General features: G+C 38.6%; 1 long non-coding RNA gene across 5 annotated transcripts in view; it reads left to right on the top strand.

Annotated features, from left to right (window-relative positions):
- Positions 1-5,257, top strand: part of LOC140631732 (uncharacterized) — a 138,900-nt gene extending 133,643 nt beyond the window's left edge. For all 5 annotated transcript variants that reach the window (XR_012029261.1, XR_012029260.1, XR_012029257.1 and 2 more), the window contains one exon: positions 4,855-5,257. This is a non-coding gene — a long non-coding RNA (uncharacterized lncRNA). The remainder of the gene's footprint in view (positions 1-4,854) is intronic.
- Positions 5,258-13,030: the final 7,773 nt, after the last annotated feature.

Genomic DNA, 13,030 nt, shown 5'->3' with positions numbered 1-13,030 from the left:
GCATGAAATGTCATTTGGAGGCTATTCACCAAATAGATTAACCTCTTACTATAGTATAATGATGCATTAGCAAGATGATGCTTGCCTAATTTTTACCATTTTTAAAAGTACATACCTGTGTTAAATATTTCAGAATCTAAATGTTGCTCCCTAAACACATCAGCATAGCCCAGATTCCAGGGCTATTCTGTGGTTCCCTCAGACTATGCACTTGCCTTGTCTCTCTCAAAGTTGCTTCCTCAGGGCTAGAACTTGTCTTAGGAGTGTAGCCATGGTTTCATTGTTAATACAGCAGCATCTGATTTGTAAATGGCCTAAGTCCTTGTTCTGTTATCCAGCATTGCTGGAGAAAGACAGAGGTATGAACTTCAAGCAAATCCCTCCTACATTAAGGGGAAGGAGTTAGCTTAGTTTTATGATAATTCTTGAAATGCTCAGCCATCTGTGAAAAACATTCTTTTACTGCGTTGTGAAGTATGCATTTATTATCCGCTTCCCCAATACTGAATCACTTATCTTGATTATACACCAGCAATTCAAGTGCTTTGTAGTAGTAATATGGAGAATAAATGTTTTGTTTGTAATTTTGCCCTCTTGACATTGGTTTCTGCTCAATAGAATCAGAGCTGGCAGCCCAGTTTCAGGAAGTGCATTACTCTGTGCACTAAAACAACATATCATTGAGAATATGTGTCACCCTGGCTTCCTTAACGTTTGACTTGAATTGCCATACGGTCAATGTGACAGATTGAGTAATCATTGAATATTGACGGGGCCTTGACTACAAAATCTACCGTGCCACTGACAATTTGATGTCATTCTAATGACATTCCAATGGCACTACTTTCAAATGTATTTCCAGGCCAATCGATTTTTTTCTGCCCATGTATAATCACATGGCTGTTTAAAATGTCAAGTATATGTTCTAGTTGGAGCCTCCCATCTTATCTGCCTTATTTTATTTCTTCTTAGCACCCAATGCTGATTCATCATCTGAGCAAAAATACTTGCAATCTTCTAAGTAGGACAGATTTCCTCTCTTTCCTGTACAAAGCACAGTTCATGTTGGCATCCCTAGTATCTAGCCGAATGCCTGGTGCATACTGTGTACCTGATAAGTGAAGTATGTTGAATGTAATACTCTTCTGTATACCAATTGTTTTCATTTCCTTCCTTCAAAATATACTTCAATATCAGATTTCTCTAACTATTCTCTCTCCATTCTTATGTCTTTCTACCTGGTTAAAGAGATATCTCCATGGACCGCAGGCCTGGAAATATTTTATTATCTTCTACTTGTTTCTATATTTCTGAATATGTGGCAAAGCTTTGTAATTTAGGATGTTACATTCAGCCTTCTCCTTACTTAGTGTAGTGCACATTGTGTAATGGTCATATCACATATTATCTGACTGCAAGACGTACCAAGCCCAACAAGAAATCAAACTGTCAGGAGTTTTATGTATTCTAACTAGGAAATGAAGTGACTTTTATTTTCTAAGTTCCACTTGCATTTTCTTTCTAATCGATTTCCAATCCATGGGATACTCCTATTCCCAGGTACTATTTTCTGAGGCCACGGACTTAGTAAATTTCATGCTTCTTTGAAAAGAGCTAATTTGATGTGCCCAGAACAGCATGATTAACTGTGGAATGCACTGCTTTGTGTTCAGTTCGTTAATGAGATTAGTTTTTCAATACAGAGCAATGGTGCCAGCAAGCAAACTTTAGGAAGCATACATGCACTTGCTTTTGTTTGCTGGGTTCTACTGATTCATCAGAATAGGGTATTTTCCTGTAATTTTTCCTGCAGGCTTAAAGCAGATCAACATTCCATAGCTTATTCATTTCAAATTGCCAATTTATCATTAAATGAAAAAACTTGCTCTGTGTTACTTTAAAAAGAAACCAGAATCCTTGCTGTGCCAACATTTGTATGCTTTTGAAGTCACTAGAAACTTAATAGCATGTTTTCTGTAACTCCTAACACCATTTCTAGAGTACAGTGTGGTACTGGCACACACGGCCACTTAACGTTCTAACACTTTGTAGCTAATTGAAAAAAGAGGATCTGATTTTGCAAGGAAATACCCAGAAAAGACACTGCACATCAGAAGATAAAGATTTGGTTCAAAGCATTCCCTACAATTAACTGTTAATGGGAAAGTTGGAAGCAAAACTACTGAGCTGATCTCATAAAGCAGACTTCTAAGTTACAAAGTATAAAAGATTAATACTGAATAGAGTTCTCTTGTAGGCATGTGGTCAGAACTCAAACCCCACACTAATATGAATTACACAGAGAAACTTATTTAGTCAGGAGATTTTTTTTTTTTTTTTTTTAGAACTTCCAATGGCATTCCTTTCTAGTGTGCACAGGGTACTGCCAGATAACCACCAGTTGGTGGAAATGTCTCCTCCTCCCAGACAAGCCATAGAAAGAGCCCCAGCTGGGACTGATATGAGGGTTCTGGTTCTGCTTGGAGCCCAGGCAATTCTCCACTTGCCACCTTACTAGTACATTCACAGAAATGAAATCTTTAGACAAAAAAGCGTGAAGTCGACCTATTTACTAATCCAGGGAATCCACAGTATTTCAAAAGTCAGTGAATTTTCCTGCCTGAAGAAAATTCTTTCTCATTTTTTCCCTTCTCCCTCTGTTAACCAAACAGAGAACCCAGATCTGAGCAACTGCAAGGCATCCTTATAATTACACCATTTTAAAAGGCTTGACATTTGGCAGAATTATTCTGATGAGTTGCTTCTTTATATTTTTTAGAAGTTATCAATAGGAAATTAAATATCTATAAGTCTGGTTCTTTCTACCACAGGTGGGAAAACGAATGGTAGAGTATTGACTTTCCAGAAGACTTAAAGGAAATCTTACGTGCCTTGACCTCCTCCATTGCTGAGTTCCTGACAATTTTCTAAGGACACAAAGAGCTCATAGTCCCACTTAAAAGGAGTTTCACTGTGTGCTCCTGAAATCACAAGTTTAATGAAAGGGTTCAGAAAATTGGTCATTTGTAGAGAATATGTCTGCTCTACAGAAGAAAACTTCACATGTGTCTCTGGCTGTTACAAGGTCTGATGTGAAGGAGCAAGCATCTTCAGAAGTGCTCATTATAAGTTCACAAAGCTGGCCTTATCATGGCACAAAACAGAGTGACATAGTCTTGCATTTTTTATATACTTAGACTCAGAAGCCAAGAGGACAATTCTGATCATGTTATGTCACAAAGTGATAGCAGGAAGATTCTTAGAGATAATTCTGTGCCATATTTCTCAAATAGAGAAATGAAATTGTTAGATTCTAGGACACTATCCCCTTTGGTCACACAATTAGGGAATGTTGAGATCAATATCAATAGTCTCTCTCAAGGGAGGGTTCTTCATGATGCCAAGTGCTTTTCTTGTCCCAGGAGATAATCTCGTGTGTTTTAAAGGAAAAGTCTATTCCAAAATGCTGTCTTCCAAAGTTACCTACTTCTTGGGTCAGGCACCTATAGAGTCCTATCTACAGTGTTTTTGGGGATCTCTAGGGTATGAGTTGACTTAGCTGTAGAGTAGATCCAAGGCTGTCATATCTCATGCCCACCAATCATCAGGAGAGAGTCTTCACCTTGTAATGCCAGAGAAATCAGGATTAAGGTTCTCTCTAACATATCACTTCCTTGTACATGAATCTTCACCAAATCCCTATGCCTACTGAACCAAGCAGCAAATGTCTTAAGATGATGTTTGTTTATTTATTTTTAAGCTGATTTATAAAATCCTCTGGTCTCAAAGCTCTCTTTCAACTCCTTCCTTAAGTGAACCCTCTTTTAATGAATTGGTTGTTGTACCACATCTCACCTTATATTTCACGGTCTCCTCTCTGGAAATCCTATAAAGTAAGGATATATAGTATAAATGGACACACAGGCAGAGAGAGGAAGAGAAATGAGAGGCAGAGACAGACAGACATACAGACAGAAAGCAGGAAAAGCTGCTATAAAATTGTGGGAGGATACTGACACTCCCCTAACCAAACAGCCTGCCAGGTACGAATTCTTCCTATTTCTTTCATCTTTATTAATCTTCCTTGAATCTCCCCTGTGTATTTTGTGACACATGTACAAATTAACACAAAAATACTATCCCCAATATGCTAAAACTAACAAATATAAAAATGCTGATATATAAGAGCCAAACTAGGTAGACAAAATATACATTCAGTTTTGCAATTAATAAATAAATTAAAATTTCAACTGAAGTTATTACTCAGAGGAAAAATATATGTGACCTACATAGTTGTTTTTTTAATTTATGATACAAACAAAAAATTGATTTATTTTTGCATAATTAATAGTTTATTTAGCATCATGTATACTGAATATTAAATCAAATACAACTTTTGGGCCTTGCTGTGAAAATAACACTGATTTCAGTATCTCCCTGTTGGGCTTCAAATTATAAACAGCATCAACATTATTCCAATCCCTGCTATGTTCTTATTATCCTTCTTACTATTAATATTATTAAAAATTAATAATAAAAAAACATAATATTAGGAATATATCACCATAGTTCTCTCTTGAATGAGATCAAAGTTCTTTGCATTAGTTTTGTTAAACTTAGAGGTTTGTGGCACTTTAGTATCAAAGTTTTGAGAGAAGTAAGAAAGACACTTCTTATTAAATATTTAGACAATTTCAGACACATATGAGAATTAAGGAAGCATCAAACTTAAAACATTGCTCCATTTTTAATTTATCTATTAGTGGGAATTACCACAATCTTCAGGTGCTATGCTTTGATTATAGCAGCTGAACATTACAGGGTCCACTATGCTTTTTTTCTTATTGTCTTCAGTCTCCCAGAAAAGAACAAAGGCAACCCAGTGAAATGTCTGACAGATGGGAACACAGATGCAAAGCCAAGTCACAGAGGAGTCAAGATTTCGGTGGAGATGAATTTGGTTGTGCTCCTGGGGATAGAGATTAAACCACTCCATCACGATACTGAGTGCCCAGAAAAAGGAATGAGATTAACTTCAGGTCCATAGAGATAGAGACCAAAGTTCAGAATCTACTGAACAGACAGGCATAGAATCAATAAAGAAATCAGATGTAAATTTAATGTGCTAAATGCTCTAAATGCCTAATTATGAAATGAAAATTTGTTAGTATTGGAATATATACAAAATATTTTTGTATCGTTGTTCTCAAAGTAAATGTTCAAAATACTTTTGTTCAAATAAAAGTTCTTCATCATTCTCTCCCTCACCTTTTGTGAAATGTCTCCCCTATTTATATATGTTCAATAATGTATAAAAATGAGCAGAATTGTAATATCAGCATCCACACCAAAGATCTTTCAGTCTTAAATTGAAACAATTGTTGAGTTTTAGCATTTAATAGTATCTGAACAATTTCTTTTTGTGTGAGGAAAATCTCTTAGATCTTTTGTTTTCTTTCTTTCTTTCTTTCTTTCTTTCTTTCTTTCTTTCTTTCTTTCTTTTTTCTTTCTTTCTTTTTCTTTCTTCTTTCTTTCTTTCTTTTTCTTAAAAATAATACCAGAAATAAAATATACTTGAAGTACTTAGTTCATGACTAGATGATCATCTCTTGGCATTTCAACACAAATGAAGTATGGGCCTAGTAATAAATAAATACGTTGACCCTACACTTTTTGAGTACCCTATTTTTAAAAAAAAATTTTTTTTATTTATTTATGATAGTCACACAGAGAGAGAGAGAGGCAGAGACACAGGCAGAGGGAGAAGCAGGCTCCATGCACCGGGAGCCCGACATGGGATTCGATCCCGGGTCTCCAGGATTGTGCCCTGGGCCAAAGGCAGGCACTAAACCTCTGCGCCACCCAGGGATCCCTGAGTACCCTATTTTAAATTATGTGCAGAAAGTGGAGCCCTACAATGTTTTCATTTAGTTGCATTTATGATCTTAAGCCAGAAATGGAGAAAATGCCAGTTTCATTTAAAAACCTTACAATTTAACCTTAGTCCAAATGCAACAGGAATAAATGCAATCTCAGAATAAACATGCTCATTCCAAATGCTCATCACAGTACCTGCTGTGATGTGATAGGTACCTGTTCATGATTTGTGCTCAAAATAGATGTCCATTAATGTGGAATTATTACCTAGGATGAGACATAGATGGAGAAGTGTGGGCAATTAGGAAAAAGGTAGTCACAGAGATATATGAATTTGTGTGCATATTGATTAATGTGCCAATTGGGAAAGCAGACAGCTACCTAAAGCCAAAAGAGATAATAGTTGGGGAGCAAGGATGTGAGTCTTAAGTCTCATAAAAGGAAAGAGTAAAACTCAGGTCTCAGACCATAAAGTCATACTGCAGCAACAAACAGCACTTTCAGTGTTGTGTGTGAGTGTGTGTGTGCACAGGTGTGTAAAAGAGTCTTTGGGCACACAGTTCCCTGATAAAAATGATTTAAAAATTATATGCACATGTTATGAAATTATAGCGCTAGCTTCCCGAGGACTTTTATTTACTACCCATTTCTTTAACAAATTCATATTGTAAATTCCCATTTCCTGTCTTATGTATATACTACTCAACTTCTCAGAGGAGGCTGGGAAGATTATTCTTTAGCTGTGACCTTAGGATTGCTTCTTTCTCCAGGACTTATCAGAAATGCTAGCTGTAAGGGAGGGCAAGATGGTGGAGGAGTAGGGTCCCCAAGTCACCTGTCCCCACCAACTTACCTAGATTACTTTCAAATCATCTTGAAAACCTTCAAATTCAACCTGAGATTTAAAGAGAGAACAGCTAGAACGCTACAGAGAGAAAGGTTTTCGCTTCTAGCAAGATAGGAAGGCAGAAAAAATAAAAATAAAAAAGAATCAAGTGGGGGGAGGAGCCCCGCGAGGAGCTGGGCTAATGCAGGGCGGGGAGCCCTGGGACAGGAAAGCCCAGTCCCAGAGAAGCAGGAACTTTAAAAATCCGCACTGGATTCTTCCCAGATGGAAAGGCACTTAGCAGGGAAATCCAGCAGTGGAGCCTCCAGTCTCCCAGGGTTAAATATGCCTTTGGGACCACGCTCTGCAGACTGCGGGCCAACCTCTATAAAGGGCTGGAGCACACACCCGGCGGGGCCTGGGGAGAAGCTGGTTGGTCTGGCAGCGGATCTGGGGGAGAGGGCTGCGCCTTGCTGCCTCCGGGAGCTGCAGCCCTGGGAGTGTGATTCCACAGCGCAGGCCCCGGATCCCAGTGTGCCAGGGGACACAACCCAGGATCCTGCACTCCCCCCAGACAGACGGAAGCAGGGAGGACACAGGACAGTGAGGACCCTCCACTGCTGGGTGCCCCCAAGCTGTGCAGATCAGCACTCCCTGCCCCCGGGAGCATCTAGGCCAATGCGTACTGGGAGACTGCAGTTGTTACTGCGGGAGCTGACTCCAGGGCTGGAGACCTGGCCACCGCCAGTGTTGTTGTTCCTCCTGGTGTCACCTGTGCCTGGGACTGAGCAGGGCCCCAGGAACAGAGGACTCACAGAATAAACAGCTCCCACTGAGCCCGGCAAACGGCAACTGGTGGGGGGGTGGGGCGGGGCAGCTCCCCCAGGTGCACACACCTGTGAATCAGCACAGCAGGCCCCTCCCCCAGAAGACCAGATGGAAGGCAAAGTTCTTGATCAAGCAGCACTGGAAAGCTCTAGGGGAAGTTAAGGGATTTATAGTATATAGAACCAGAGAATATCCCTCTTTTTCTTTTTTATTCCTTTTTCCAGGACAACTTGTTTTTATATCAGACTGTTAATTTCATTTTTTTCCTCTTTTCCCACATTAACTTTAATATTTTAACAACTCTTCATTTTTAAGGTTCTTCCTTTTGACTTTCATATCTACAATTACAGGTCCTAGATATATTTTCCACTTCTAGATTCCCTTCAACATACTCAACTTAATTTTGGGAGGTATACAAGATATGTTTCTTTTTGTTTTGTATTTTTGTTTTTATCTGCCCGTTTTGTTCTACAATGGTGGAAATTAATACCTTTTAAAACATTACCAGCATGCACCCAGAACCAAATGGTATACCATGCTGGTTCATTCTGTGAGACTCCTCATTCCCATTCTGCCCCTCTCTTTTATCTCATTTATGTTTTAGTGGTCAATGTTGGGGCCCTCCACAAATATTTCTGGTTTATATAAATTTGAGACTGAACATCTTCTAACATACAAAACTTAATATGCTCAGAAACAAAAGGATCACCCTCTAGAACCCCTCAGGTAGACTACATTCTCCCTCCACTACAGTTCGTCACAACCACCATCTCCGAGGCCCCCCACCTTTCTTTTCTTTCTTTTTTTTTTCCTTTCTCTTCTTCTTTAGGATTCCTGGCCTTTTACTTTCTTACTACTTTGTTTTAAAATTTGTTTTTCACTTTAGAGGTCCTTTTTGTTTTATTTCGTTCTGATCTTTGTTTTCAATTTCTGGTCTCTGACCAGCAGAATCATCTAGGGTGAAATTTACTTAGGTTGTGGTTGATATTCTTGATGCAGCCTGCTCATACAGCCTCTGCACTGAGCAAAATGACTAGAAAGAAGAACTCATCACTAAAGAAAGAATCAGAAACAGTAATCTGCCACAGAGATACAGAATTTGGATTACAATTCAATGTCAAAAAGCTAATTCAGAAGCACAATGATAAAGCTACTGGTGGCTCTGGAAAAAAACATAAACAAATCAAGAGACTTCATGACTACAGAATTTAGATCTAATCAGGCCGAAATTAAAAAATCAATTAAATGAGATGCAATCCAAGCAGGAGATCCTAATGATGAGGGTTAATGAGGTAGAAGAATGAGTGAGTGACACAGAAGACAAGTTGATGGCAAGGAAGGAAGCTGAGGAGAAAAGAGAAAAACATTTAAAAGAATGTGAGGAAGGGTTAAGGAAAATAAACTGCATCAGAAGGAAAATTCTATGTATAATTGGGGTTCCAGAGGGTGCTCAGAGGGCCAGAGGGCCAGAAACCATATTTGAACAAATCATAGCTGGGAACTTCCCTAATTTGGAGAGGAAACAGGCATTCAGATCCAGGGGATAGAGAAGTCCCCCCTAAAATCAGTAAAAACAATTCAGCACCTTGACATTTAATAGTGAAACTTGCAAATCCCAAAGATAAAGAGAAAATCCTTAAAGCAGCAAGAGACAAGATATCCCTAACTTATATGGGAAGAAATATTAGATTAACAGCAGACCTCTCCACAGAGACCTGGCAGGCCAGAAAGGGTTGGCAGGATATATTCAGGGTCCTAATGGAAAAGAACATGCAGTCAAGAATACTTTATCCAGCAAGGCTCTAATTCAGAATAGAAGGAGAGATAAAGAACTTCCAAAATAGACAGAAACTGAAAGAATATGTGACCATCAAACCAGATCTGCAAGAAATAGTAAGGGGGACTCTGTAAAAAAAAGAGGAAGCCCAAAGAAATAATCCACAAAAGCAGGGTTGAATAGATACTACAATGACAGTAAATGCATATCTTTCAATAGTAACACTGGACGTGAATAGCCTTAATGACCCCACCCCTTTTAGATGCAGGGTTTCAGACTGGATAAAAAAGCAAGGCCCATCTATTTGCTGCCTGCAAGAGACTCATTTTAGACCTAAGGACACCTATAGCCTGAAAATAAAAGGTTGGAGAACCATTTACCATTCAAATGGCCCTCAAAAGAGAGCAGGGGTAGCAAGCCTAATATCAGATAAATTAAAGGCTATCCTAAAGACTGTAGTAAGAGATGAAGAGGGACACAGTATCATATTTAAAGGATCTATTCAACAAGAAGACCTAACAATCATGAATATTTATGCCCATAATGTGGGAGCTTCCAAGTATATCAATCAGTTAATAACCAAAGTAAAGACATATTTAGATAATATACACTAATACTGGGAGACTTCAACATGGCGCTTTCTGCAAATGACAGATATTCCAAGAACAACATTTCCAAGGAAACAACAGCTTTAAATGATATATGGGACCAGATGGATTTCACATATATTTACAGAACTTTATATCTGAACGCAACTAAATACATATTCCTCTCAAGTGCACATGAGCTTTTTCCAGAATAGACCACATATTGGGTCACAAATTAGGTCTCAACCTATACCAAAAGATTGGGATTGTCCCCTGCCTATTTTCAGACCATAATGCTTTGAAACTTGAACTCAATCACAAGAAGAAATTTGGAAGAAACTCAAACATGTGGACGTTAAGGAGCATCCTGCGAAATGAAAGGGTCAACCAGGAAACTAGAGAAGAATTAAAAAGATTCAAAGATTCATGGAAAATAATGAAAATGAAGATACAACCATTCAAAATCTTTGGGATACACAAAAGCAGTCCTAGGAGAGAAATACATCGCAATACAAGAATTCCTCAAAAAATTGGAAAAAAAACTCAAATACGCAAGCTAACCTCACACCTAAAAGAACTGGAGGAGAAACAGCAAATAAAACCTACACCAAGCAGAAGAAGAGCCTTAATAAAGATTCGAGCAGAACTCAATGAAATAGAGACCAGAAGGGCTGTAGAACAGATCAACAAAACCAGGAATTGGTTCTTTAAAGGAATTAATAAAATAGATAAACCATTAGGCAGCCACATTAAAAGAAAAAAGGCTCAAATTAAAAAAATCATGAATGAAAAAGGAGAGCTCACAACCAATACCAAGGGAATACAAACGATTTTAAAAACATATTATGAGCAGCTATACACCAATAAATTAGGCAATCTAGAAGAAATGGACACATTTCTGGAAAACCACAAACTACCAAGACTGGAACAGAAAGAAATACAAAACCTGAACAGGCCAATAACCGGGAAGGAAATTGAAGCAGTCATCAAAAACCTCCCAGGGCACAAAAGTCCAGGGCCAGATGGCTTCCCAGGGGAATTCTATCAAATGTTTAAAGAAGAAACAAAACCTATTCTACTAAAACTGTTTTGAAAGATAGAAAGGGATGGAATACTTCCTACCTCATTTAGGGAGGCCAACATCACCTTAATTCCAAAACCAGACTAAAACCCCACCAAAGAGGAGAATTATAGATCAATATCCCTGCTGAACACAGATGCAAAAATTCTCAACAAGATACTAGCCAATAGGATCCAACAGCACATTAAGAAGATTATTCACCATGACCAAGTGGGATTTATCTCCAGGATGCAAGGCTGTTTCAACACTTGTAAAGCAATCAACCTGATAAATCATATCAACAAGAGGAAAAGCAAGAACCATATGATCCTCTCAATAGATGCAGAGAAAGCATTTGACAAAATACAGCATCCATTCCTGATCAAAACTCTTCAGAGTGCAGGGATTGAGGAAACATTCCTCAGCATCTTAAAAGCCATCTATGAAAAGCCCACAGCAAATATCTTCTCAATGGGGAAACACTGGGTGCCTTTCCCCTGAGATCAGAAACATGACAGGGATGTCCACTCTCACCACTGCCATGTTGAATAACATGGTACTAGAAGTCCTAGCCTCAGCAATCAGGCAACAAAAAGAAATAAAAGGGCATTCAATTGGCAAAGAAGAAGTCAAACTCTCCTTCTTCACAGATGACATGACACTATATAGAAAACCCAAACAACTCCACCCAAAGATTACTAGAAATCATACAGCAATTCAGCATTATGGCAGGATACAAAATCAGTGCCCTGAAATCAGTGATATTTCTATACACTCACAATGAGACTGAAGAAAGAGAAATTAAGGAATCCATCCCATTTAAAATTGCACCCAAAAACATAAGATACCTAGGAATAAACATAATCAAACAGGTAAAGTTTCTATACCTCAAAACTACAGAACACTTCTGAAAGAAATTGAGAAAGACACAAAGAGATGGAAAAATATTCCATGCTCATGGATTGGCAGAATTAATATTGTGAAAATGTCGATGTTACCCAGGGCAATTTACACGTTTAATGCAATCCCTATCAAAATACCATGGACTTTCTTCAGAGAGTTGGAACAAATCGTCTTATGATTTGTGTGGAATCAGAAAAGACCCCAAATAGCCAGGGGAATATTGAAAAATAAAACCTGAGCTGGGGGCATCACAATGACAGATTTCAGGTTGTACTACAAAGCTGTGATCATCAAGACAGTGTGGTACAGGCACAAAAACAGACACATAGATCAATGGAACAGAATAGAGAACCCAGAAATGGGCCCTCAACTCTATGGTCAACTAATATTCGACAAAGCAGGAAAGACTATCCACTGAAAAAAGACCACTCTCTTGCACCATACACAAAGATAAACTCAAAATGGATGAAAGATCTAAATGTGAGACAAGATTCCATCAAAATCCTAGAGGAGAACACAGGCAACACCCTTTTGGAACTTGGCCACAGCAACTTCTTGCAAGATACATATATGAAGGAAAGGGAAACAAAAGCAAAAATTAACTATTGGGACTTCATCAAGAGAAAAAGCTTCTGCACAGCAAAAAAAAAAACAGTAAACAAAACTAAAAGGCAACCTACAGAATGGGAGAAGATATTTGCAAATGACATATCAGATAAAGGGCAGGTAGCCAAGAACTTATTAAACTCAACAGCAAAGAAACAAACAATCCCATCATGAAATGGACAGAAGACATCAACAGACATTTCTCCAAAGAAGACATGGACATGGCCCACAAGCACATGAGAAAATGCTCCGCATCACTTGCCATCAGGGAAATACAAATCAAAACCACAGTGAGATACCACCTCACACCAGTGAGAATGGGGAAAAGTAACAAGGCAGGAAACCACAAATGTTGGAGAGGATGTGGAGAAAAGGGAACCCTCTTACACTGTTGGTGGGAATGTGAACTGGTGAAGCCCCTCTGGAAAACTGTGTGGAGGTTCCTCAAAGAGTTAAAAATAGATCTGCCCCAGGACCTAGCAATTGCACTACTGGGGGTTTACCCCACAGATACAGATGCAGTGAAACGCCGGGACACCTGCACCCCGATGTTTCTAGCAGCAATG

The sequence above is a fragment of the Canis lupus genome, chromosome 4 (assembly GCF_048164855.1).
Source record: "Canis lupus baileyi chromosome 4, mCanLup2.hap1, whole genome shotgun sequence".
Lineage (NCBI taxonomy): Eukaryota > Metazoa > Chordata > Mammalia > Carnivora > Canidae > Canis > Canis lupus.
The sequence above is the reverse complement of the archived record's forward strand: the minus strand, read 5'-3'. Positions and strand labels throughout refer to the sequence as shown.